General features: G+C 36.2%; 1 protein-coding gene across 3 annotated transcripts in view; it reads right to left on the bottom strand.

The window, feature by feature from the left end:
• Positions 1-24,217, bottom strand: part of LOC117985706 (homeotic protein antennapedia-like) — a 292,055-nt gene that overhangs the window by 198,771 nt on the left and 69,067 nt on the right. The window contains exon 1 of one of the 3 annotated variants that reach the window (XM_034972468.2): positions 12,903-13,304. The exons of the other annotated variants lie outside the window; for them this stretch is intronic. The gene's annotated coding sequence lies outside the window, so the exon portion shown is untranslated. Of the gene's footprint in view, positions 1-12,902; positions 13,305-24,217 lie in introns of those variants that run through there. 3 annotated transcript variants of the gene reach the window in all.

A 24,217-nucleotide genomic window follows, 5' to 3' on the forward strand; every position in this document is an offset into this window, starting at 1 on the left:
ACTGTAGAGGAGTACTTACGGTAGGTATAGTTACTAAGTAGGGACTTTAGTTGGTAGGGTAATAGATCCAATACGGCATCCCCTATTTACATATACCTACCAGCTAAAAGATACTTTTTTTAATGAAGGTACCTACATAAGAAAGACATACTCTATACTAATAATATACGTGTAAAGAGGTAAAGCTTGTAAGTTTGGACGTACCTAGTAGGTAGGTAACCTCCGAAACTACTCATATGATTTCAAAAATTCTTTCACTGATAGATAGCTAGACTGTCCTCAAGTTGAAGGCTATAAATTAAGTAAGTAACTACGAGTATGTATTGCGGATGAAGTTGCGGGCAAAACCTAGTAGGTAGGTAGGTACTTTATAAAAAACATGGACATAATATTATCGTATAACACGTAAAATTTAACTCCTCACGCGCCATTTTAACTTTTTGTGTCTAATTTCATGTCAAAAGTACAATTTTAGTCATTATTTTAAAAGTGAACCGTACTTTTGACATGACATTTGACCCATAGAGTTAAAATGGCGCGTGAGGAGTCATTTTGTACGGACTATAATTATTATTATTCGATTCGTCAATATCGTCATCTCGACTGACGGATGACCGTTGCTGAACATAGATCTCTTGAAGGTATTTCTATCAACATGCTACACTATTAAGTATGAGGTGTTTTTTTTTTTAATTGAATGGTTTACCTTCTAGCGATTTTAACATAAAACTTAGTAACTATAATAAATACATAGATTTTGCTATCATGCACAACTATGTTAAATCATTTAAAAGTAAACACTGCATGCAAATTTATACCTAACTTCTCTATGCCATTCATTATTGTTTTGAGGTACAATTTTTTGGTTATGATGACTTAGGTAATAGGTACTTAGGTATAACGAAATAAGAGATAATTAGAACACAGTTAAAAATAATAGTTAATGATCCTCTTCGTTGGCAGCAAGGTTGATTTTAACCTCACTTGATGTATAATAAGACCGCTGATTTATGATTTACGCACGCCATTTGGTTTAGGGTATTCACAGCTCCTAAATAATCTAGACTCTAGGCTTGCTGTATCAACTACTAGAATTTGCAAAGCTACTTTGAAGATGCGGTCAAAGCTTTAGTAGGTAAATTGAACGGATAAAAGATATAGTTTGCGACAGGTTCAAATGGCGATCGGGGTATAAGGCGGGGGGACAATCTGCACACCTGCACGTCACGAAGCCCGAGCGAAAAGAGTCAGCGTTATAATTGAAGTAAAAAATATTTTATAGATATAAGTTCCTACTTATCTACAGCAACAGAACCGAAGCTCCAATCGGTCAGGTGTTACCGAAGGGTATCCACTCCAGAGGGTAGGGACTGCCGAGCGAGTGGTTTTGTATGATTTACTGCACCCTTATTGATACCCTTTTAATTTCATTCCCTGCCCATCCACACAGGGTAGCCAAATATGTAAGTCCTACGAATACCTATTGATAATAAATACAATATGCCTACCTAATCCATACTCACATTATAAATACGAAAGTGTGTGTTTCGTCTGTCTGGCTGCTAGTTTTACAAGGCCCACCCCTTTTACCATTTTTAACTAAAGGTACAGTGATAGCTTACATCTTGGAGATAGACGTACCTAGACTACTTTTTATCCCAAAAGTTTAAAAGTGATTAAATCTAATTTTTAAAAACCTAGATTCACCCGGACGAAATCGCAGGCATCAATCTAGTATTTGATGATTCAAATTAGTCCTCAGGGTACGTAGGTGTCCATTAGCAATAAAATTTGCAGAAGTGAAGTCAGGCAAGTCCCTTATATACCTACCTACTTATCTAAAACATTAGCAGCAAGCCAAATTGTTGTGAAATTGACACTGTCATAATGAATTTTGCAAGTCTTATTGCTAGTGGACTCCTACGTGGCATTGGCGTCACTACAATAATGTAGATAAGCCCATTTACAATTAGATAAAAAAATCCAAAATAAAACGTAACACGAATTCGGATAGAGGTATAGAATAGACCGCTTGAGCTTACTCTACCACGAGATTTACTTGCAGGATAATATTGGTTCCCATTTAGCATCGGCACCGATATCACAATACAGACTGCCGGCCGATTCAAATTTATTTCGGACGTCGGTAACTTCCAATTTAAACCTCTTAATCCTCTATGATGTATGTCGGTATTCGGCGGGATTAAAAGTTCCACGGAAAATAACCGGGAAAACCTTTTCCAGGGTCGGATTGACCCGGGTGGAGCGGGATTAGGCGACCGGGATTGGATATACATAAATCTCGGGCAAGGCTTTGGGACCGACGCAATTAAGCCGCTCGCCAGATATGTCATTTTGTGACGAGCGTGCCACCGTAGGTAGTACCTACTAATCGCGCGCGATTTTACCACAACCGAAATACATAATTTCAATATTAAAATTCAGCAGCAGCCGCGTCCCGCGCACAATGGTCGCTCTGTCGTGCATGGCGTCATAAATAATTCAATTTCATAGTAATAAAATACGCGTGACCGGCGCTACGGCGTGAAAACTTTTCAGCAATTACGGGTTGAATATAACAAAAAGCCTCTATCGATCCGACACGCCGAGCGCGGCGCGGGGTCGCTGAGACCCCGTCCGACACACTCGTAATTCATGCATCAGCTTGAGCGGAAGGGTTGCCCACGAGTGCAGCTCGATGACTTATAGATACTTAGAGATGAGACTTCACAGCTCCCAAAAAAAATCCTAGTAGGTATTGAAATGAAAATAATAATATGACGTGAGTTATCATCATCATGATGGCTGACTATTCTCACGGATTTTCTCTCTCAGAATCAGAAGGATTTGGCCATAGTCCACTATGCCAGCTAAGTGCGGATTAGCAAACTTCACACTTGATTTCCTTTACAGGGGCGAAGGAAAACAATAATATTAATATCACATTTTTTAAACGCACATACTTACTCATCAAATACATCCTACCTACTGTATACCTACCTAATTAGATAACAATGCTTTTTAGTAAGTACATAAATATCTTCCTTGACATAATTATGTTTGAACTGCCAAAATTGGGTGGGAACAAGTAACACAATTTCGATAACACAAGTTCATTCGACCCATCACATCACTAGCTCTTCTTTGTATTAATACGTTCCAGCATAGGAATCCAATCTCAGAGGGTTAATTAATTTAGGAGCTATCTTTAATACAGATATGAGTGTATGCCCGTTGCATTAAAGTGGTTTATTTAAGTCTCACACATGTTTTACTGCCTGTCTAATTGAAACTGAAGATATCGGGACCTCAATATGTTCTTTAGTTACAGCTCTCTGATTATATTATTATAATTCATGTATTCTACATGGCAATTTCTCGTGCATTTAGATAATAGGTACCTACATAGAATTCTTGCTTATACGTATAAGCTTGAGTTATCATACTATACTTAGGTACTAATGTGCTTTCGTGTATAGTATTGATTAAGTTTTGTGTTGTTATTAACATTACTTAGGTATGCTTAGCATTACTTAGCATACTAGGTATCTGTATCGTGCCTATAGGAAAGCACGACACTTATTATCTAATGCATTTATCCGTACTTCCACACTATACAAATATTATAAATGCGAACGTAGGTCTGTCTGCTAGCTTTCCACGGCCCAACAGTTTAACCGATTTTGATGAAATTTTGTACAGAGTTATAGGCTTACATCCCGGGGAAGAACATAGGCTACTTTTATTCCGGAAAATTAGAGAGTTCCCACGGGATTATATAAACCTAAATCCTCGTGGACGAAGTCGCAGGCATCATCTAGTTCCAAATAAATGTTTGAAAAGATTTATTACCTACACGAAAGGAAACTGTCCACCAGTTTCTTTTCTTGTCAAACATTAGAGATCATTTTTGACTAATTTTTCTTATTATATTTATTTTTAATAGTCTTTGGAATTTAAACTATACTTAAATAACATCATTATACCTAGGTATGTACCTAACTCTGGTATTTGCCTGCAGTGTTTACTTTTAAAATCTGATGTAAGTATGATAGAAAAATCTATGTAAGTATTTATTATAGTTATTAAGTTTGTATCTTAAAATTGCTAGTAAACCTTTAAATAAAAATTTAATAAAGTAAAATATGTATTTATTAATTATTATTAGCAAAAGATATTTTTTTTATTGTCTATTTTCCCAAGGTATTTAAGTGAATTCAAATTATGCTGAAATTAAAATTGATACTGTACTAACTCATACTTACTACCATTTACATCAAGTGAAACCGTTTCAACGGTTTTTAGAAAGAACATCCCTATAAAATAATTCAATGTCATTCATGCAATCAACCCTCCAACAGGTGATAAAAAGCAAGGAATAGGCTGCATACTTAGCCCATAAATGAGTGATTTATAGTGCTTTAATTACAGCAATTAGTTACGCCTCCGGTGCTATAATTCCCATTGACACGTACCAACACAGAGAGCCTAGGTATTGCTAAAAACTGGATACCACCGGCATCGCATGTTGATTGATCATTATTGCTCGGCAAAAAATAATCGATTAACACTTTGCTACTTGTTCGATTGAGTTTAGTTTATTGGCTAACAAATGTTACGCAAGAACATTCGGATTAAAGATTAATTTTAATTATATTTATAGCTTACGTATTGCCTATGTGGATTATTAATTAGATTTATAGGTACATTATAAGTAGGTAGGTACGTATATAATCCTAACACAAGCTTCACGCTTCATTGACGAGTAAATATTTTTTTAAATAAAATCTATTAAATAAGTAGGTAGATATTGGTATAGGTATACGTATGGCGTTATTTTTTTTAATTTTATGTAAGTATAAATTTTATTTTTATTTCAAATATTGTAATAATAAGATCTTTTTATAATCTATGAAATAAAAAAAATCATAAAATGTACAAAATATACCTAGTAAAAATTATCAACTTATCCAATTAAATTTGAAGAAATCTATTCCATACTAAGTTACCCGGATGTGACGGCAAGCAGCCATTAAAATTAGGGTTGGGCCAAACTCTAGGGCAGGGCCGGCGCGCCTTGTTCACGAATGAAAAAAAAGAAAAGAATTATACAACAATGAATAACAGCCGCGATGCCGACGAGATGAGAGATTTCTCAACGTCTGAATGTTCTTGTTACATGTAACTCAATATTGAACCGATATGTTTTATTGTTCCAAAGCAAATATCTCAAAATAAACTTGATTTCATTCTGGTATTGTACCTACCTGAGCTGGGAAGCGAACTTTAGGGTTTCATGTTTCTTTTATTTTTATTACAATAACAAGGGATATTTGATTAAACTCTTGATGAGAAACATTTTCATTTTCTAAAATAGGCACTTCCTGTAATATACATAGTTGTTTTTTAACCGTTTTATATTATAATACCTATCTATGGTTTAGGTAACTCGTTAATAAACTAAGGCAATTTCACCTATTTCTAAAATAATGAAATAAGTGGATATAAATTAATTTTCTTTTATATATTTATTTTTCATTTATAAGAACTATTGAATCAATGGCGAAGAAAAAAGAGGAGAGGAAGACCAAAGAAAAGGTGGTTGGATTGCGTGAAAGAAGATAATGTGTTGACGGATGACAGAAATGAGTGGAAGAAGAAGACATGTTTAGTACCTAATACTATATATTTTGTGGACATGTTGTGCCGACCCCACATAGCGTGGAATAAAGACAAGAAGAAGAAGAAGAATATAGTATACCTAGTACACCGCAGAAAGTAATGTACATCGTCCTTTAGAACGAGATAGCAGATTTGTAGAGCATTGTCTCTGTCGTTGAGACCGACAAAACGTCACATATGAGTGATAGAGACAACGCTCTACAAAGCTAAAATGTCATTCTAAAGGCCATTTACCTGCATTAAGTACTTACTTTCTGCCGCGTACTTTATACCTAGGTATACCTACTAACTATGAGGTCGGGTAAATCAAACAAATGATAATAGATTATTTTTATGCTTTACTAGCTTATGCCCACGACTTCGTCCGCGTGGACTGCACAAATTTTAAACCCCTATTTTACACCCTTAGGTTTGAATTTTAACTATGAGATTTCAACATGAGCTTAATAAAATATGTCATACTGCTAATTGCAAAAATATTAACTACAAAACTTCTTTATAGACACTTCAAAACTGACAACAACACACACAAACTTCAAGCCCCTATTTTACCCCTTTAGGGGTTGCATTTTGAAAAATCCTTTCTTAGCGGACGCCTACGTTATAATAGCTATCTGGATGCCGAATTTCACGTGATCCGTCCAGTAGTTTGAGCTGTGCGTTGATAGATCAGTCAGTCAGTCAGTCACCTTTTCCTTTTATATATATACCTATATATAGATTACAATTAAATAAAAGGTAGATTATTACTGAAATAATGTACTGTAATATCAAAGTGGAAATTAAAAAGCAATTTGGTAACCGTTACTAATTTAGACCGGCGCATCTCTCAATTCGGGGCGCGGCCGGCGAAGGGCCCTAATCTAAAAGCTGTAAGTTAACCGGGCAGATGTGTCTATGTATACCCACCCTTATGTTCGATACAACAATGGATGCGCAGGTATCTGCTATGTCAGTTTCTTTTAATTTTTAGGGTTTCGTAGGTACCTCAAAAGGAAAAAAGTACCTAACCCTTATAGGACTTCACTTCATTGTCTGTCTGTCTGTCAGTCTGTCCGTCGTGTCTGTAAAGAAAACCTATAGGGTTTATGATACCCCACTTGGTAGGTAGGTATACCTATTACTTTGAAAATTAAAAAAACATTTAATTTTTTTTTTGTGATCTAACCACAAATTCACGGTTTTCGGATTTATTCCTTGTGCTATAAGACCTACCTACCAAATATCATGATTCTTTGTCAACGGCAAGTATCCTATAGGTTTTCTTGACGGACACGATAGACGGGCTGACGGACAGACAACAAAGTGATCTTATAAGGATTCCTTTTTCCTTTTGAGGTACTTACGGAACCCTAAAAATATCTAAAAACGTCAAAAAAGATTCAAATGCCGTCTAAAATCTGAAAACAGTGTGTCAATTTTATTTGTAGTAAGTTATAAATAGCGACATTTTAACTTAATTGACATCACTTAACCACACTGTAAATTAGATCTAAGTCTAACCATCATCAAAGCGCGTGAAGTCCAATTAACCAAACAGCCGGTGTCATTTTGATTTAGGCACCGATTCCCAAAGTATGTGTTAACGGTTTTGGCTCTCATTAGCCGGTAAATTCGACATGAAGAGCGAAATTTATATTAGATAAAACAATAAATCTTCGACCTACTCAAGCGCGCGACCGATTTTAATCTTTTTAAACATCACCTAATTCTTGTGCACCTACGCATCTCTAAATTCGAAATTCGAATAAGTAATATTAGGGAAGCCATCTTTGAATAAACTAAGATAGGACACAAAGTAAAATAATAATCCTATCGTAAAAGTGCAAGTTTTCTATTCTACCTTCATCGAATAGATAAGTATTTTGTACCTACTTTGTGAAAACTCACCGAGTAAAATGTAGGTACCTACCTAACATGAAAGTAACTTTGTATGAAAGTCCGTCATTTTTTAAGTTATTTCCATGAAAATTAATATTTGTGCTTTCGGTCACAAATGAAAAAATACGTGTTTCAGGATTTTTGGAAATTCTACCCCCACGTCGATTTTCTGTATTCCACCCGAGCGAAGCCGGGGTGGGTCAGCTAGTAGCTTTATAAGCTTAGAAAATTGACCTATAGGTATCATTAGGTTAGCTTACCTAATTCCAGTTGTCCTATTTATGTAATAATTCTAAATATATATAAAAATAAAAGTCCTGATTCACTGACTGAGTCATCAACGTGCAGGCTAAAGGCCCTTAGACCTAAGAAGCTGAATGCTATATAAACTATTTAATGTAACTTTAAAACGAAGATAATTATTGTACATACCTATTGTGATTTGTTACAAGGGTGACATGTTCCTGATTGAACAGACCCTTTAATAAAGAGAAAAAAAAGAAGCTGAAATTTTACACGAAGGCTTTTTATAGTGTAGACAAGTAGATAATAAGGCTAGATTTTTCAAAATCCCCACGAGAGCGAAGCTGCGGTAGGTACCACACCAGTAGCTATAGTGGTACGATAGGTATCTTTTGCATATTATAAATTTTATAAAACAAGGAAAAATCCTGGAAAATTTGAAAATATGGTTATTCTTTGTGCTATGAACAACGAATTTCTTTAAACATTTTGTGTAGCTTAGTTAATTAGCATATAAGACGCTAGTAGGAACTCAATTCTCCATTTCTGGCGTTTCTAATTCGACATCTCTACTTTATGTATTTTATAGTTTGCTGTTCGTTTCGGATGACCATATTTTCACTAGTTTATTGTCATATAAGCACATAAACATGTCTGCTACGGGTCTACAATGTCAAATGTGAAATCAAATAGCGATAAATACTCGCTTTTTAAATTATAAATAAATATTATGTTTAAATTATCATTATTTTTGTCTTAGCAACCTAATTTATGTAAGTATAGATATTTTTAGCTTATTCACATTTTTAGCTGTGTAGAATAAATGTAATATTCAATATTGAACTAACTCAAAATTCAGTTAAGTCAAAGTTCAGCTAGATAGATTAAATATAAGGAAGTGGAATTCCTTTGGAAGACAGGATTATGTCAAGACTCTACCATCGATCGGTTCGGAATGACATTTCGGCTTTGTAGAGCGTTGTCTCTGTCACTCATACCTATATGACGTATTGTCAGTCTCAACGACTGAGACAGTGCTCTACAAATCTGCTATCTCCATCTAGAGGTCGATGTACATTACTTTTGGCCGCGTACTGTATCAAGTTTCAGTTTAAACAGCGTATTTAAAAACCTATACCGGTAATCTATTCAAAATTATATTGATTAAAGTTGCATAAATGAAACCCGTGATACTACGTAATTTTGAATTAAATGCTCCATTGAACTTATTTTAATCCAATATCGACCATATTAATTCCGCTATCATTGTCATGTCAAATAAACTTCAAAATTATCGGGGAACGAGTAAAGCATGAAGCCTCCATTTCCCTTTGGCCCAACATACTTGAAGAATGTACTATGTAGGTATACTTGACGTACTTTTACCACTTGAAGCGTTGGCTGACTTGACCATGGGGTTGGAATTTCGTGCACACATTAAAAATTGTGAAGGAATTTGCAAAGTTTACTCAATATGGGTACACGACGAATACGTTGGGCCAACGTGAACTGGAAGCTTTATAATATCCCGTTTCCATCGAGCATAAACTCGTAGCTTGAAGAAGCACCGACAAAACCTAATTCAACCGGTTTAGGCTCGCCGTTCCTAAGGCTGTGGGCACATTGTAAAACTATAGATTTCTAGTTAGTTTAGGTATTGTCTGCGTTTATAACAGAAAAGTCACGGCAATATTTTGACAAGGATTTCACAGTTTAAAAGCATACACAGTCATACCTAACTAGATAACATACGCGACTTCAACCGCGTGGATTTAGGTTTCTAAAATTCTAAGTAAACTTCGAATTTTCAGGATAAAAAGTGGGCTATGTCCATACCCGGAATGCAAGATATCTTTGTACCAAAATACGTTAAAATCGGTTAAACGAATGGGCCGTGAAAAGCTAGCAGACAGACAGACACACAATTCGAAACCGGAGGCTAAAGCTAGTTATTGGAGCTTAGATAATAGAGTTCAGAGTAGTTACTTACTTACAAATGCAACTTCGTTATTAGCTAATTTTTTAAGACTAAACAGTCTGCGGTTAAAAAGATTTTATTGTGTCCTCGTCCTAACCGATTGAGAAGGGACATTTTATTTTAAAATAAACCGATTATGCAAAATAGGCCTTGTGCACGCTGATAAATAAAAATGGGTGAATATTTCAATGGCAATTTGAATATTATCTTTATAGAAACGAGTTACCACCGCTGATACAATAGTTACCTTTATATATTTCTTCAATAAAATGGTTAAACTGAGGTAAAGTTATTAAACTTTTTAGTGCCCAAAGCATTAAGAGAAACGGACTCCAGCTGGGAGCTTTAAAAAAGCTTTATTATAATAGACATCGCCCAACGGACAGTTTGAGAGAAATTTCATTATCCAAGTCAGTGCCCAGTTTTTGCGTTACTCAAAATGTCTTATCTCGAAGACATTTCAATAGCGTCTAAAAAAATAAACAATAGTGAAAAAAAGCTCACAAGGCTACAGTGGAAGGCCGGACGCAGCTAAATGAAAGAACTTTGTAAAAAGTTTGACACATTTTTAGAAACATCAGGCACGCAGTGTTCCCTCGCGCGGACCGATCGTAAATTTTGTGTAGCGTCAGGATGAAAAAGGGGACATCATTGTTGAAAGTTTTTAAACGCGTCCACTGATTTTGAACGTGAATATGCATAATCACGATATGCATAATAAAATAAGAAGGAAACTGTTCGATTTCCCGCTGTGGACCAAAGCCGATTAAAGAAGGATGCACAGTGCACACGGCTGCATAATCTGTACTTAGGAGCTGAAAAAGCCACAAGATATTACGATTCTTCAATACTGAAACTGTATACCAAAACATGATAGATTAGAATGCATCGGGTGGATTGAAGAATTGATGTTGACGTCAGCAGATTTTGGCATAGATGCAACCTCTACTCACTCAATATTAAAGCGCGCTCGATGCTGCTGAAGTTTAAGAAACATCAGGCGCACCGATCGTAAATTTTGTGTAGCCTCAGGATGAAGAAGGGGACATCATTGTTGATCATGAGTTAACTTACATCCCGGGAAAGAACATACGCTACTTTTTATCCCGGAAAACTAAAGAGTTCCCACGGGATTTTTAAAAAACCTTAATCCACGCAGACGAAGTCGCGGGCATTGACTAGTATATTACATAACGTTCACAAAGATACACATACGTCGATTTTAGTAGAAAAAAATCTAAAAGGAGCTCGAAAATGTTCACCAGGATACATTATTTAGATTGAGCGAGAGATTCTTCCGTGATTCCTTTTAGCAATCAGATGTTGGTTATTGCGAGTGCCGCGGTAGCTCCCCCTATATATTTCCTGCGGATAACTGAAAGAAGTGAGCTTCTTTCTACGGAGGAACGATAAGAATTTCATTTCCTCGCGCCCAGAAAGCCCCCGCTATCTGAGGAAGTCGCTGACAAAAATACCTAAGTGATAAAAGCACTGAATTCAGTGCAGGCAATGGGGATATTGCGAAGCTTTTGTTTCTTGAGATTCTGAATAGAATACCTACTTAAGTATTTAAGAGTTGGTTAACTATGCATATTTTATTAGATACTATTAAGTGTAAAAAAACGTCTAGACCTCGTTCCCCGGAACGTTCCGGGCACGCAACTCTTACTTTTTAGAGTTAAGTGCGTTTTAAGCAATTAAATATCACTTGCTTTAACGGTGAAGGAATATGCACCTTTATCGTAAGTAAACTTGCATGCCTAAGAGTTTTCCATACCTATAATGTTTTAAAAGGTGTGTGTGGCCAGCATGGTGAACTATGGCCTAAACCTTTCTGATTCTGAGAGGAAATCCATGCCCAGTATTGGGTCGGCGATGGGTTGATGACGATGATGGTCTAATTAGTCCGTTGCGAATCGTACGAAGGAAAATCGCATTTTTCGGTCTCCTTCAACGAGGATCCCTCTACGAGTTTCAGTTAGAAGATGGCTCCGCTTGACTATGATAGCTAGCTGATCATCGATGTAGCTGATAACATATGTACATCCGGCTTCGCTGTGCTTCCGGGTGAAATTTGACATAATTATGTATACATAGGTATCTACCTAATATAATATAGCCCCTTGTCACTTATGGATAAAGTAGCTTTCAATTTCGTAATGGTGAAAGGATTATTAAAATCAGTTCTGTAGTTTTAGAGCTTTATTGATTTCAAACAAACTATATTTCATTTTATCATAATTATATAAATTTATTTATAGAGTGACACACTTTCGCATTTATAATATTAGGAATAAGGATTATAAATGTATCAATAATAAAAGCTTCTACCAACGATAAAACCGAAGAATACAAAATCTTTTAATATAACGTGTATCAAAATAAAAGCAATCCTTTTCGTGGAATGACGCTACATATTGAACGCGGCTTTGGTTTTATGAATTCCAAAAGCTAGGTCAAACTTTTGGTCCCGATCCTTCGTCGAAAAAACTTAAATCGACCTTTGTTACTTGTTATAGTAAACTATAAGTTCTAAATTTAGCGAGATAGAGTTCTGTTTTCAGTGGAACTTTTCTAGGTAAGTTTGATTTTGCTTGGTCCAAGATTCTGGATGACATCCTTTATCTCGATACATTCCAACTCGATCTTTAAATGGTTTGAATTTAGCCGCGAAACGTTTTTTTTTGTTTTTTAAAGTGTAATAATATACAATGTTATTTACTTATATTATCATACACAATAATAGGTATAGTTAGATAGGTAAGTTGAAGAGTAAAGTTTTTTATGGAAATATAGATAAGTATTTAGTATCAGTTTATTATGAGTCCTTGATAGGTAGGTTACAAACAGGTTATAAACTAAGTTAGTAGGCTGTAAAGGCTTTTAGCGCACTACAATCATAGGTGAAGACAAAAAAAAATAGAGCTTAATATTATACGCAATCATGCAAAAGTGGGTCTGTCTGAAAGAGTTTTCACGAATTTTCAAAAAAAATTAAATATTGTGAACGAACTCACAAGCATACCTACTTCCTAAAATAGAAAGTAAAGGAGATGTGCAATAATGTCTTATGATATTCAATATCATATTATACTTAGTACGTGATAGAAATACTTACGGAGATATTAAATCCTTTAAAAGCTTTACATAAACCACTTATATCAATTATTATTAATGACGACACTAACACACTAATAAATAATCTTCGTTATCACAGACTGCACGATTAGGTACTATGTCCTACGATTCTTATTGGACCACTATTAATTTTTTGCATATAATTAATTACAAATTTAATATCAATTAGTGCAGGCAATAAAGCTGCGAACTCATCCACTTGTTCGATACGTTTGGTCTATACAAATCCTTATTTACAACTGACACTGTTGTCCATGTCCATACAATAACAGAGATCGGAACGCACCTAGCGTAGAGACCGAATCTGTTGAGGAGTATACAAAAACCTATTCCATTATCACGATATCTCGGGCCTATCAAATTTTTTCTAACACAACTCTACGACCCCAACACACGAACTCGACTGTACAAAAAAGTCACGAGGTAGGGGAAAAATTTCGTAAGCCATTACTACACAAAACTTTTGACACGAGTAGTGCGCTTGGGCAAAGTCTATTTTAGTGGGGCATGAGACGGCGATATTCTAACCTCGTCTAAACAATATACGAGCGAAAGAGATGACTAGACGAATGTGTGTCGCATTTTATCAAAGTTTGGGGGACTAAAGAATATCGTGAGCCGCGGGATACCGAGTAGGTGGTGATATAGCTTTCGTAGCGCTCGCTCCCAAATCGAATGCGATGAGTAATAATATTTGAAAAGCAAGATTTGTTACCTGTCGGTCGCCGGGAGATAATGCATAGCATTTTTTAGATTGGAAATACAATTAACTAGCCCCAAACTATAAATCATTCTGTTGTACGAATACTGATCTTTCGGACGCAGGTTGCGCAATTATGTTCCCCGAAGTATAGAAAATTAAGGTACCTACCTAACTTTTTTCATAAAAAAATGTATAGAGATAATAACAGCATTAACCACAGGTTAAAATTAACAATAGCCTTGTGGTTTTAAAGCGGCTGTACAAATCCTAAAATAGGACATATAAAAAACAATAAAAACATTTTTGGACATCAAAGCTATCTCACTAACTACAGTTCACAATATTAATTTGCAAGTCCTAAAAGAAAACTCAAGCAAATTGTAGCATGTGCATTTAAATACTAGGGGTTCTTCCTGAATTCAAAATTAGAGGTGAGTCCTCAATTGATGTAATTTAAAAATTCCACAGTTCTCAATAACACCGAGGGCTCGGGCACTTCACATCTTTAATCGCCAACCGTCTAAGTTCGAAAATTGCTCAGCGAATTGGAACAGAAATTGTCGGACGCTTTCAGAATACAGGTCCCGAGCAACAGATAGGGACCTAAACAACGCAAATTACCAAGTCGACTTCATCTTGACTTGATTCAAACTTGCATCGAGTTCTCGCAATCGGGAGGTCGTGAGGAGGCTAATGAAGATGTTAAAAGTTCGAAGCGGCGTTTATAGAATGTTATGGTGTTTATATTGATTTTTATGAGAATATAATTTTATTACCGCTCGGCTTCGTGGGCGTTACATGCTTTAATGCTTTGTTGTTACTGTCCGACGTGTCTTCGTTTCGGCCCAATCGATTTTTAGGGTTCCGTACCTCAAAAGGAAAAACGGAACCCTTATAGGACCACTTTGTTGTCTGTCTGTCTGTCTGTCTGTCAAGAAACCCACAGGGTACTTCCCGTTGACCTAGAATCATGAAATTTGGCAGGTAGGTAGATCTTATAGCTGACATTTGGGGAACAATCTGAAAACGGTGAATTTAGGGTTAGGTAGATCACACAAAAAAAAATTGTGGTCATGAACTAATAATTAGTATTTTCAACTTTCGAAGTGAGTGACTATATCAAATGGGGTATCATATGAAAGGGGTATCACCTGTAAATTCTAAAACAGATTTTTATTTATTTTTATGCATCATAGTTTTTGAATTATCGTGCAAAATGTCGAAAAAATACGACTGTAGTACGGAACCCTCATTTCGCGAGGCTGACTCGCACTTGGCCGGTTTTTTTTCTGTTTTTACTTGTTTTTACTCCGCAACGATAGACTTGTGAATTATGGTCAAAACAACTAAACAAACGATCGCACGGTAAATAAGAGACGTGTGATGTATTGTTCGCAAAATCGGAGGACCGCATTTCGGAGGATATAAATTTGAGAATGTATAAAAAGGAGTGTCACGATAATCAACACAAGCAATTTAATTTAAAAGACATAAACACGGAGCTATCTGGCACTGTATCGATAAGGGTGCTAAATGACAAACTGCGCTGAGAGAAACGCTTTAAAATGTGTTTTAACTTTTTTTGTATCGGACATTGCAGTCCGAGCACATCAGTGCGACATACCTATCTCTCTCGCGACTTTTGTAACGCTTTGTCAATGAAAAATCCGCGACAAAGTTTTGTCACACTAATTACCTATGCTTGAGTCAGACGCGTATAATGGTAATCGCATACCGAGAGAAAGCTTGCAAGAAACCGGAGATTCACCAGAGCTGCATGAGGTGTAGCGTAACACATTTTGCAATAGGTACCTAGGTACTCAAAATGCATGTGTCTATTATATAGTCATAGGTCCGTAACTCATTTCGTGTACGCGTTAGAGACCCGCTGACACGTGGACAGACAAACAAACAGCAGAGTGATATTAATAGGGCTCCGTTTTACCCTTTGGGTACGCAACCCTAAAATTGGGTCCCCTGACGGTTCTTGCCGTTGTGTGCAGTCTTCCAGTAAAATGCATTTATGAAACAACGAATAAGACCAGGTCTTGAGCTTTAAGTTGCAGCTAATAAAAATAAATATTGTAAGTAGGTACATACCTACATTTAAATTAAACCTTAATATTTTCATGTTGACGATGATGAATTAAAAGACACAATTCAAAGTTTCAATATGGAGAACGATAGGTATTAAGCTTTTTTCTTTTATCCTAATCTCACGGAGCTCAAAACAGGAAATCCAAGCAGATATAAAACATAATCCATGTAATGTTAACTTACATACAATGAATTCCCACATAAACGCATTCCAGCAGTCCAAATGTTATACCTTCGTGATTATGTAGGTAAGGATATCGAGCACAAATCGCGTCGAAGAATAATCGATCCAATACATTTCTTGATGAAGATATTAAGGGAACGGGTTTTGTTATTTCTGTATCAGCAGTTTAGATGTTTTATTTGGCGAAAACGATGCGCAAGTTGTTAATCGATTTATATCCATAATTAATGAAATCGATTTTAATAAAGATATTAATACACAATTATTGTAAGTTAAATTAAGTGTAACCTGCGATAGATGCAAATACATCTTATGTTTAAGACAAATTATCTCATAATTTACCTATAAATTAAATTTACTTCTTGACTTAAGGCAAAATTATCAGGCGTCAAATTTTACTGATGAATAAAGTCACATACTTAAGATTTTCGGTACAAAAACTATTTAATATTGTCTAATTTAATAATTATGTAGGAATTAATGAACTGTCAAACAAACCAGTAGATATACAAACAAACCACATACAGTACCTACCTACATACCACTAGACAGTCTAGATACATAGGTACTGGTAAACTTATAAGTGATGACAACCCTCGCAAAGTGCCGAATAAGGCACAGAAAACGTCTTGCAAATTTCGTACAGGAGTAGGCAGCAGGTGTTAGTTTGTAAAAAAAAGTAGGTACATGATACACAAGAAACAAAAAGCTTAGTTTGTTATAATCCGCCAAACCAGACATATCAGATGTATGGTACCTACAACATGCAGCATGCGACTTTACAAATGATTTTGAAACTGAACGTTGAGTGAGAACGGTTCGGGCGAGCGTGGGTGACGTGCGGGTGTGCGGGGCGTCCCCTCGCCTCATACCCCAATTGCCATCTTGACCTGTCACGGACTATGATTCTGAGATGCTCCGGTGTCGAAGTGAAACGCACTAAGTACAGTGTGTTTTAGAAGATATTTCGCGAGATGGTGTGTGGTGGTGATGCATAAGTATTGCTTGCTTGGATGCTTGCTTTTCTTACTTGTCTAGTAACGAGAGGGCAGGCAGTGCATATGGTCATACAGATTTGCCTGTTTTGGCGGCTTACAGCAAATAAGCTTGTGGTTACTTGAAAATCTTGCAACTTGAATGAATGAATGAATGAATATTTATTTACCAGAAGTATTACATTTTGACTTAAAGTTGCTTCAGTGTTTGTTATAAAATCAGATTTGAGTTACTAATTAAGTAATTACTCAGAAGCAATAACTGTTGACCGTTAGTGTATTACAGGTCCTACAATCATCAAATTAATTGAATGATATTAAATTAACTATTTGAAAAAAGAAAACTAGACAACATACCCAATAATCGTAAAACACATGAGTAGATAACCGTACTCCATAAAGCTATTAATACAGCAGGAGTGCCATTCCTCCCACCTAATATTTCAAATACCAATAAGCCACTAACCCTCGAACGCCGTTCTAATCTAAACAGCCTTTTTTAAAACTAATAAAAGAGGTCGTTAAAAATAGCCACCGAAAATCTCAAGTGTTCACGTTGTAAACAAGAGGCATGGCTTTGGTTAATGATAGACATCAATCTATGACGTCTGGTTAAATATATTCCGACTGAGCAGATCTGTTCTAACAGTGTTTCAGACGATAGGAAGGTGTTTTGTGTGTATTTTTATCTAATTAATTGATAATGAGGTGATTATTGATAATCGTCTACATAGTGATAGATTGTCTCTAGCCCTTGATAATGTATGGACCTACCTTGTTTGTATACTTTCGATGTTAGAGATACGTAATTATTTTCTTTCCAATAATTTTTGCACTTTTCTGTATGAGTGAGTTGCTAAAAATCCCGTGGGAAATTTATTATTTTTCGGGTCAAAAGTAGCCTATGTCCTTCTTCGGGCTGCAAGTTATTTCTGTGCCTTTCGTCAAATCGGTTAAACAGATGGACCGTGAAAGCTAGCAAATAGACAGACAGACACACTCAAGTCGATTATGGAGAAAAAATTAGGTTCATTATTAGTTCCTTGTTTTCTTTGACCTTTCTAGTTTCTGTTCCTTATTTCTAATTTATTTAAATAGTTACTATGTTCGTTTATTTAATAAAAAAAAATAAGAAATAGCAGCTTAATAATTACGGGTAAAGTGAGAGAATTTTAAGAGTTAGAGAATTTTGAAATTTTCGCATCCCTGAACCGAAGTTGAAGCACGTGCATTTCACAGAATCCTGCATACGGAGCGAGTTGGAATCGCTCGTCGAATAACTCCATTGAGATATAACTTTCTTAATAACTCAAGGAACAGGGCCCGCGGTGTTGCAATGGCTTTATAATTCTGCACTGATTACAAAGGGGAGCCGGCGGCCGCAATTTTGTCTTATACCGATCGTGCTGTACATAAATTATCAGTTATTGATGAAGACATTAAGCCTGGACTCGCTTCTCTACACAGCGTATTATTAAAATAAACAAAATTATAAATTCATAATTTGCTGTACAATTTATTTTAAATCTCATCAAGTGAATTTTTTTTTCTTATCTCCATATGCAGACGAAAGTCTTCGAACAGTGAGTATTGCCATTGATAACTCAGGCTCTGAAATATGGTGACCAACCAAGGGTCTCATAAAAAAACTCAGAATCACTTAGCATTGATGAATTAAGTCAAGCTTGGAGTAGGTATAGAGGAGAACATATAGGAGAACTGTAGGAGAACCAGAGTAACCAACATGGATCTAAGATTCGCAAAGTTGAGTGGTAATTGAAGGGTCACGTAGATCGTAGATCTGATGAGTGCCAATAGGAGGGTCACGTAGCTCGCAGAACTGAGGGTTTCAAAATGCTTGTATGGTGACTCTGCACCGAAAAAAAGCGAGACCAAAAACTTGGTGAACAGGCAATTTCAAGCGAATCGCTAATCCTTGGAAATGTCTCTGCAAGAGGCCCTCTGTCCAGCAATTGATGTCTCTCAGTTTCTCTTTTTCTTCAAGTGCCATCTCCTACCGGAGGTTGGCAATCATTAAGGCTTAAGATCTTGTTTACTGCTACCCTAAACAGTGATCTTGTACTCATATTAAACCACTGGCGAAGGTTCTTGAGCCAGGATATTCGTCTACGGCCAGGTCTACGTCTGCCTTTTCTCAGTTTAAAGACGACAAATAATTCATATTGACTAAAGCGTTTAATAATTCTGAGCGGTGTATACTTTTAATGCGGGAACGTTGATAAGCATTTCGATTAATACGATGTTTTGCTGACGGTACATTAATAAGCGATTGTTTTCGCGTCTGCTTTTGCACTTCGCTGAATCTGATTCCGAACAGGACTGTCTGAAATCCACTTCTTGTGCCTCAAAAACCTGTTCCAACTAATTCCGACGGTAATAACAGCGGCAGAACAAATGAGATTAATTGCGTTCCATTTCGTGCTTATTATAATTACTGCCCTCGAGTTTCTCTCACATTTCAATTATAAATCGTGTTACAGTTTTTTACGAGAAAAATACAACTGTAAATTTCGTAAGAACAAATTAAACAGGTTCCTTTACGTAGATATATAAAAAAACCGGTCAAGTGCGAATCGGACTCGCACGCAAAGAATTCCGTGCCATCGTACAACGGCTGTTACGGTTTACAGATTTTTCCCTTTAGATGTGTTTGCTGTAAGCCATTCCTATCTGCCTGCTAAATTTCATGATTCTAGGTCAACGGGAAGTACCCTACAGGTTTTAATTTCCTTGACGGATCTTGACAGACACGACAGACAGACAGACAGCTAGACATACAGACAACAAAACTTTTTTCTCTGGAGATCCGGAACCCTTAATAGGAGTCGAGCCTATAAGCTCAAAAAATATGAAAATGTAGTGATTCTATGTAGAGCAGGTTTAGATTTTCTGTCACATGACCATCATTTTTTAATACCTAAACCCAATACAAAATACTACACAATACAATAAAAATTTGTGGTACAAAAATCTTACGACCAAAGTCACAGGTATTCGAGAGTTCAGCTATTGACGATGACAACACGGAACGCAATTAGGTATCGATTCAGTTACGATTTATTCTTTAAAATATAATCGAACAATCGGACTGAAAGACAGGTAATGATTTATTGTCCTCGCGCCTTGCTTTAAATAAAACATCGCCGTAAGCTTTCAACGGAGGAAAGTCACGATTGTAATTTAAAAACATCGATATGGTATGATGTACCTTGTACCTTCTAGCAGATGCTTGTGACTTTGTGTGAAAGAAAGTTTAACCAATTGAATCTATTCAATCTCATATCTTACACAAAGGATTAAATTTTATTCTCCTCGATTCACATCCAAACATGATAACTTAAAAACTCTACCGAACATAATTTATTAACAAAAGCTGAACTGATTCTCTATGACCAATCTGAACCATTTTAGATATTTACTTTTCATATTTGCAACCGAAAAAAATGAACTGAAATGAATAAAAAAAAAAAAAAAAAAAAACCGAAATTATAAATTTCACTTAGTTTTTAGGGTTCCGTACCTCAAAAGGAAAAAGTCAGCAGGAGAAAACCTCTCAGTCTTGCGCAATCTTCATTTCCGAGTACCTAGGAACTTATGTCTGGTTAACTCCCCTACATCATCGAACCACTTCATTCTTTCTTCCACTTCCTTCTTTCTTTGACGGCCAGGTGTCTTTTTTCCGGCTATCTGGGCCTTCAAGGAAGTGACAATCAAAAATTGAACAATGTTACCTATTTTGAATAAATGATTTGATTTTGAGGATCAACTGTGGAAACTCGTAGAGGGATCCTCGTTGTAGATGACCGAAAATGCGATTTTCCTCCGTGCGACGGTTGTCATGAGCATCTGTTTGTAGTTCGCTCTTTCCAGTAGGTATACGATAATAATATGTCTCTTTTATTTACTAGCTCAAGCATTTTACTGACTAGTTCAGGAGTCAGGCTTTATAGATACCTTCCCCTACCCTCTAGAGTCTAGATATCTATTGGTAAAATCTTTTCAATATTTAGTTAGTCCTTTATACTAGTAACAAACATTGTGGGCTGACTTTTACCTTTTAAGTACCCTGTGCGATTACAAACATTAGTACTTATAGAAGTTATAGATTTAATTGTATGTATCGTTTCGGCTCTTATTAAAGGCTTTTGTATCAAGATGTATCTATTCAAGTGCACGCCATGTGACGGTTCGGCACTTGTGTTTTCTAACATGGGAACGGCCGCGTCTGTCAGTTTGTCTGTACTCAATAGCGCGCTCTCATTCATGTGTTAAAGTACTGGCGAAGGGCTAGAGACAACTTGGGACTACGTGAAATCTAAAGCTAATAAGAAGACAACTTGTGACTTGCTTCTAGATTGCGGTGTGTGTAGAATAAATTTATCAATCTGGTATAAAATAGTTAACGGTGTTTTTACGTTACGGTTACCATGTAAACATATGAATAAAAGAAATGCTTGTCTTTACTATCTCGTATAAAAATAAGGTACCTAACTTATCTAGAATAGAAAATCGGATAGTACGATTTTTTTTCGATTTCAAGATTTGACTCCTCACGCTCCATTTTAACTATAGTCGACTATCATGTCAAAAGTACCTACGGTTCACCTTTAAAATAAGGACTAAAATCGTACTTTTCACATGAAAGTTGACACAAAAAGTTTAAAACCCGCGTGAGGAGTTAAATTTTAGAATTTTACATAGATAGGAATCAAATGACAGAAGCGTCACAGGTCATAGATATCTACCTATTTACCTAAATAAAGTTACAGTTTTTTAGAGCTTCCGACACGGTCAAGCATCTTTATATCGAGCACGTAGATTTTGCTTGAGTCCAAGCATTTACGTGCTTGACGCGTGATTGATGCGATTTCATATTTTTGATTGCTGCGACGCGACGTTCGGACAGTGTTCGATATATTATACGAAAAGTGCCGTTTTCTTGATCAAGCAGCTTAAAGAGCGCATCAAGCAGCTTGATCAAGCAAAACAAATCTAAGTAAGTAGGTAGGTACCTACTCCACTACTCTTTACCATAATATGAGTGATTTTATAAGAGGTGACGTAGAAGGAGCTATGAGTTAAACTAAAACTTGAATTTTGCCTTTTTTATTTTATTATTTTTATTACATTCAAAAATAAAAAGGCGAAATTCTTATATTATTTTGTTTCAAATTGAGTCAATATTTTGTGTTGTTTTAATAGATTTACCTAGTAGACCTAAAGTCCGAAAATCTTCGTACACCGGATGTGAAATAACATTTCTATGATAACTGTAGTGATGTAGGCAAAGCCGTATATTTATATTTCACCATTCCTAGAAATCGTTATTCGTTCGTCGACATTGGGAGACATTTTTGTTGCTCGCATATTAGGTAGGTATAGTTGCGATTTCCCTTCTCTACTGCTGTCGAAGGACTAGTTCTTTTTTTGCCAGTTTTATTTTTGTTTCTTGCAACTGATTTATTTCTTTATAATAAAGATGAAAAAGCTAAGCTATCAATAAGTTAGGTTCGTCAAGCAAACATAAGTAAAATCTATCATCCAATTTCAATGCATTTTGAGAAAATAATTCTGCCTTTATTTTTATTGAAGTGAAATCTTCTTTATGCGCATGCGCATTGGTCGATTTTGGGTTGGGTAACAACTTCAAGGTCGCGTCACTGACTGGCTAATTGCCCAAAGTGCGTTAGATGTAGGTAAAACCCAAAAGTGTTATCGAATGTTTTTTTAATTAACAAATTATGTTTATTTTTATTTTTGATAAGTACTACAATGCAATATATACCTAGTAAGCGACAGATCGAGGTGGTACTTAATTGGGGTGGGGACGCCCCGCATACCCGCACAGCCCCTGCGCTAGCCCAGTGCAGGATACGTGCGGGTATGCGGGGCGTCCCCCCGCCTCATACCTCGATTGCCATATCGACTTACCTAATTAATTTTAGATCGAACTCATGTCGAACTCTACAATTTTAGCTATGTAGGTATAACTGTACCTACGTGATGTCTACGTGCCAGTACAAAATAAAAACTCGTCAATACACCAGATGAAATGCCCGTGACAGGCCATGTATGCGAAAATTCCCCACATTCAGTATTCGCTGTATGCGCGCCGCGGTGTTGGTGAATAACAATCGAGACGCTTGGCAGCGCGCCGTGAAATGAGGGCTACTATTGATTCACGATCCAAGTTCCAGCATACGAGGAAGTAGTCTCGAGAAATTCTGGACCTTGTTTGTATTAATAGTTTCTATCGAATTTGATACGAAGACGAAAGTCCAAGACAGATAAGCTACTGGAATTATCTTGTACAAGATCAGGTATAAGTCCCGCAAATTGCTATTGCGCTGGAACCATGTCTCATTAACATCTAAATGACGTCATTTAACGTATATTTAAGTAAAAATATACCATCAGCTCGAAACTTCAGTCTAGTGCTAGTAGTTACTAAAATGACCACGCGCATTAGCAATTTGCGAGACTTAAAACATTTTTTACATTTTTATGATATCATTATTAGTAGGTACATTTACCTAACCCATTGTCAAGAGGTTAAAGAAGTCCCCGCAAACTGCACTGTTATTTTATAACATCTAATACTAGTTCTTATTTCTTCTATTGTGGACGAAAGATTGATTGCCTTAACTGCAACAATCGCGCCATAATAATTAAGATGAACCCAAAATGATAGTTCACCAACCTGGTAGGGGCAAGTTTGTTGCTGTCAATGAATAGGTAATAATGAAAGAGACATTTTAAATTAAACTATCATTTTAAAATACATAATTAATAATAGAAAGAGATAATAAAATATCACAAAAAAACATATCTAAAGAGCGAAAAAAGTGCGAGTCGAACATGAAGGGAGGGTATCAATAGTAGTGGCATGTACTGTAGTAATCTTGGCAGTTTCAATGGACAATGATGTTGACAATGAGTGGGCTGATATGTTGACACTTTGAGAGGCATGTCCGGTATACGAGACATGGGAACACGCGAAACTATATTATTTATTGTTCGGATCATATGATCGGTATTAGTATTGTATTGATACGTAACTTTGACGGCACAGTGACATTTTTGAATCACAGGTCTTGTCCGCAACTTCGTGCGCGTGGATATTGCTTTTTTTTTCAAATTCCGCGAGAACATCTCCTGAGATTAAAAGTATTCTAGGGTGGAACACCCTTAAGAATACTGTGAGCATTACTAGTTAGGTACTACCAATAGTGGATGTAAGAACTCGAATGAAATGCTCGATATTTTCGACGGAGAATTTTTAAATCAACCTATTT

Source organism: Maniola hyperantus, chromosome 10, assembly GCF_902806685.2.
Source record: "Maniola hyperantus chromosome 10, iAphHyp1.2, whole genome shotgun sequence".
Taxonomy (NCBI): domain Eukaryota; kingdom Metazoa; phylum Arthropoda; class Insecta; order Lepidoptera; family Nymphalidae; genus Maniola; species Maniola hyperantus.